This window comes from Penaeus japonicus, unplaced genomic scaffold, assembly GCF_977035675.1.
Source record: "Penaeus japonicus unplaced genomic scaffold, GWHDUDI00000001_assembly GWHDUDI00000011, whole genome shotgun sequence".
Lineage (NCBI taxonomy): Eukaryota > Metazoa > Arthropoda > Malacostraca > Decapoda > Penaeidae > Penaeus > Penaeus japonicus.
The window spans coordinates 38,877,027-38,882,026 of record NW_028234413.1 but is presented as its reverse complement, the minus strand read 5'-3'; the positions used below and the strand labels follow the sequence as shown (position 1 = coordinate 38,882,026).

Below are 5,000 nucleotides of genomic sequence, written 5' to 3'. Positions count from 1 at the left end.
CCTCCCCCTATCCCTTTCCTATACTCCTCAACCCGGAAGCCTTATCATTGTGTCTTCCGTCTTGAGAAAACCTCTTGCACACCTACTTTGCAACCGACCCGAACTTCTTGCAATGGGGTGGGGGTGGGGAGGAGGGGTGAGGGAAGGGGGGAGGGGAGCGGCATAGAGGAAAGGGGAGAGAGGAGGCGCATAGAGGGATGGAGGAAGGGGAAAGTGGAGGGACATAGAGGGAAGAGGGAAGAGGGAGAGGGACAAGAGAATCGAAAGTGAAGGGAGAGGGGAGAGGGAAAGAGATAACTAGAGGAAAGGAAGAAGAGGAAAGGAAGAGAAAGAAGAAGAAAGAAGGGGAAAACAGAAGAAGAGACGGAGGGAAAGAGATGAGACAGACAGTAAGGAGGAAGACCAAAAGAACGAAGAGAGGAGAGAATAAAAAGAGAAAGGAGAAAGGAAAAGAATAGGGGAAGAAAAAATAGGAGGCAAAGAGAAGTAAAGAGGAATAGGTGAAGGGACAAGGGTTGTGTAAGAGCTTATACGTGTAAGAGGAAAATTTGGCGTTGTGAATAAATCTTTCCCTCTTTCTATTGTTAAGTAGGAGGAGGGGGGGGAGGAAAGGGCGGGAAGGAAGAAGAAGAAGGGGAGGAGGAGGAGGAAGAGGAGGAGGAGGAGCAGGGGGAGTAGGAGTAGAGTAGGAGGAGGAGGAGGGGGAAGAAGAAGACGAAGAAGAAGAAGAAGAAGAAAAGGATAAAGTAGATAAAGAAGAAAAAGACGAAATATAAGAAAAAAATCAGAATAAAGTCGAAAAGAAAAGCATAACGAAGAGAAGAAAGGGAAGAAGAAAAGGAATAAAAAAAAAACAAGAGAAGAAATCTCAAAAGACAACTCCTTGGTTCTCCTTCTTAAAAAAAAAAAAAAAAAAAAATCATGTTTACAAATCCGATACCCCGCATGGGTGCTTGTCCAGACAGGATACTTTTAAAGCAAGCACGAGTGTTGCAGAGGGGCAGCGGGTGGCCTGACATTATTGCAACATATGATGAGAGTGTTTGTGCACGAGGCGGGGTTTCTTTACGTGGGGGTTTCCTTGGTGGGGGTTTCCTTGGTGGGGTTTCCTTGGCGGGGTTTCTTTGACGGGGTTTCGTTGGAGGGGTTTCCTTGGTGGGTGTTTTGCCGTCATTGTTATTGAGAGAGAGAAGGGGGGAGGAGGGAGGGGGTATAGGGAGGGAGGGAGGGGGTATACGGAGGGAGGGAGGGGGTGTAGGGAGGGAGGGAGGGGGTATAGGGAGGGAGGGAGGGGTATAGGGAGGGAGGGAGGGGGTGTAGGGAGGGAGAGAGGGGTATACGGAGGGAGGGAAGGGTATAGGGAGGGAGGGAGGAGTATAGGGAGGGAGGAAGGGGGTTGGTTGAGAGGTAGGGGATAAGGGAATGGGAGAGGGTGTAGGGAGGGAGAAGGGTAGAGGGGGGAGGAAGGGGGGAGGGAGGGAAGCGAGGAAGGTGCGGTGTGGGGATGATGATAGAGAGAGAGAGAGAGAGAGAGAAAGAGAGAGAGAGACAGAGACACAGACAGAGACAGAGAGAGAGAGAGAAGAGAGATAGAAAGCTTTAATATACTATTTACATCCTCACTATCTCAATAATCATATCACAAATCACCATCATCATCATCACCATCACCACCATTATCATCACCACCGTCACCATCATTATATTCATCACCATCATCCTAAGGTTACCACATTATCAAAGGCGAATTAACATATTTTCTCTTAACATTTTTTATTGTCATTTTCATTCGAAGTTGAATTAAATCGCAAACCTGTTTGTTTGTTTGTTTGTTTGTTTGTGTCAGTCTGTTTGTTTGTTTGTTTTTTTAAAAGATTCTTAACCTTTCATTTCTTTTTGTATCTTATTTTATTTTTCTTTCTTTGTTTTTTTAATTGTCAATTTCATACAATGATGACAGTGATATTGATAAAACCAATATTGATTAAAATAAATGATGATTATAAGATAACAATAACTACTAAAACAATGATGGAACCATATATAATAATTATTATGAGAACAACAATATTGATTGCAATACTCTAATAAGTATCAAGACTAAGATTAAAGGTAATATTAATTTCAGTCAGAATGATAAATTTCCCATAGTAGTCTCACTGGCACACTCTTTTCAGTTTAATCTAGTTGTTTTGAACACAGAGGTCTACCCTCACCCCCTTCCCCCTCCCCCCTTCTCCGTTTCCCCTCCCCCGTTTCCCCTCACACACGCAAACACACGCACAGAGACTGATTTCTTTGTTACAATTTCGCGATGAACCCCCCACTGTATGTTTATTCATATATATATATATATATATATATATATATATATATATATATATATATATAGAGAGATAGAAAGAGATAGAAAGAGAGATAGAAAGAGGGAGATAAAGAGAGAGAGAGAGAGAGAAGGAGGGAGAGACAAAGAGAGAGATAGAAAGAGATAGAAAGAGAGATAGAAAGAGGGAGATAAAGAGAGAGAGAGAGAGAGAGAGAGAGAGAGAGAGAGAGAGAGAGAAAGAGATAAATAGATATCAGAAGAATCACCACAATATGTTCTGCCTTTCATCCTTCTTCCCCTCTTCCTCTTCCCCTTTCTGTTCTCCTCCCTCTTTCTCCTGTTATTCATTTTTCCTTTCTCCTTTCCTCTCTTCTACTTCCTTTTCTCCCCTTCTCTTGTTTCCCCCTTCCACTTTTTCCTTGTCACTCTTTCCTTCTCTTCCCCTTTGAGTCTTGTCGCTTCTTCTATTTTCCCTCTTCCCCCTTCGTCCGTCTTCCTATTTTTCCTCTCCCCTTCCCCTGTTTCCCTTTCGCTTTTTTCCTTGCCTTTCCTGTTTCCTTTTCTCCTTATTCCTTCTCCGTATCCCTCCCCTTCCCTTCCCCCTTCTTCTTTCCCCCTTTTTCGTTCCCCTTTCCTCTCTCTCTCTCTCCTTCCCTATTTCCCCTCTATTTCACCCTCTAGTATCGTAAATAGATCACAGCGTCAAGGCCCCACCCCTTCCTGCCCTTCCCCCCTCCCTCCCTCTCTCCTTACCCCTCCCGACCTTTCCCCCCTCCTTCCCTCCCTTCCCCCCTCCTTCCTTCCCTCCCTCCCTCCCTCCTTCCTTCCCTTTCCCCCCCTCCTTCCCTCCTTCCTTCCCTCCCTCCCTCCCTTTCCCCCCTCCCTCCCTCCTTCCCTCCCTCCTCCCATCCCTCCCTCCTTCCCTCCCTCCCTCCCTCCTTCCTTCCTTCTCCCCTCCCTCCATCCCTCCCTTCCCCCCCTCCTACCCTCCCTTCCCCCCCTCCCTTCTCCCTTCCCTCCCTCCCTCCCCCACCGCAACCAGCACCACAAAGCACACCTTCGCTAAACGGGGCCCTCCTTACGCGATGAGTGGGACAGCGTGTTTTTCGCCCGCGCCCCCAACGACAAACAGGGCGTCGCTACGAGGGTGGGGGTGGGGATGGGGGAGGGGTGGGGGTGGTCTTATTCCCCCGTGTGCTATCGCTGTCTCACTCGTTATCGTTCCTGTCAGTTGGCATCCGCATCGGGCATTGCACGTTTCAACTGCAAAACAAAATCCTCGGTCTTTTCTCTCTCTTGCTTTCTTGTTTTTTTTTTCTTTGTCTCTCTATCTCTCTTATCCCTTTCCCTCCCTTCCTCTCTCTATCATTATCCCTCCTTTATCCATTTCCCTTCCTCCCCTCCCTTTACCTCCCTCTCCTCCCTTTACCTCTCTTTATCCTTATCCCTCCCTTTCCCTCCCTCCCCTCCCTTTCCCTCCCTCCCTCCCTCCCTCCCTCCCCTTCCTTTCCCTCCCTCCCGTCCCTTTCCCTCCCTGTCCCTCCCTTTCCCTCCCTTCCCTCCCTTCCCTCCCTGTCCCTCCCTCCCCTCCCTTTCCCTCCCTCCCCTCCTTTTCCCTCCCCTCCCTCCCCTCCCTTTCCCTTCCCTCCCTTCCCTCCCTCCCCTCCTTTTCCCTCCCTCTCTCCCCTCCCTCCCCTCCCTTTCCCTCCCTCCCTTCCCTCCCCTTCCCTCCCTCCCCTCCTTTTCCCTCCCTCCCCTCCTTTTCCCTCCCCTCCCTCCCCTCCCTTTCCCTCCCCTCCTTTTCCCTCCCTTCCCTCCCTCCCCTCCCTTTCCCTCCCTTCCCTCCCTTTCCCTCCCTCCTCTCCTTTTCCCTCCCTTTCCCTCCCTTCCCTTCCCGTCCCCTCAGGCTGCTTAGAAAGGATTCTAGCAGCACAGCTTTAACGCCCCGTGTTTTACATCAGGTTTCATGTTAGTTGTATATCCTGTTATACTTTGCCCCTGATGCCCCACAGTCCACAGGATTCAATTTCACTCCATGTCAAAAAAATATATATTATTCTATTTCCCCGCACGTTGTGGCAGTACTCGGAACAAGTTGCTTGCTGACACTCACAGACATGCTCGCTTGCACGCACGTGTGAGTGTATATGTGCGTACTGGATGTGTGTGTGTTTGGATGTGCGTGTGGAGTTATGCTTTGGGTGCTCTTTGTATCTCCCATATATTTGTGCAAAAATGTAGTTTTGTTTTTGTGCTGGCGCAAACATACGCACGTATGATTTTACATGTACACGTATAATTTTTCACACACACACACAAACACACACACACACACGCACACAAACACACGCACGCACGCACACAAACACATACACACGCACACACACATAAACAATCACACAAACAAACACATTCCCTTACCCACACAACCTCCCTCCCTCTCCCCAGCCCCTCCCCTTTCAAACCCACCTCTCTCGACCGCCATCTCTCTCTCTCTCTCTCTCTCTCTCTCTCTCTCTCTCTCTCTCTCTCTCTCTCTCTCTCTCTCTCTCTCTCTCTCTCTCTTCTCTCTCTTCTCTCTCTCTCTCTCTCTCTCTCTCTCTCTCTCTCTCTCTCTCTCTCTCTCTCTCTCTCTCTCTCTCTCTCTCTCTCTCTTCTCTCTCTCTTCTCTCTC

General features: G+C 48.5%; 1 protein-coding gene across 1 annotated transcript in view; it reads left to right on the top strand.

The window, feature by feature from the left end:
- LOC122254595 (inactive tyrosine-protein kinase Dnt) overlaps window positions 1–5,000 on the top strand; it is a 114,838-nt gene that overhangs the window by 91,270 nt on the left and 18,568 nt on the right. The gene's annotated exons all lie outside the window — the stretch shown is intronic.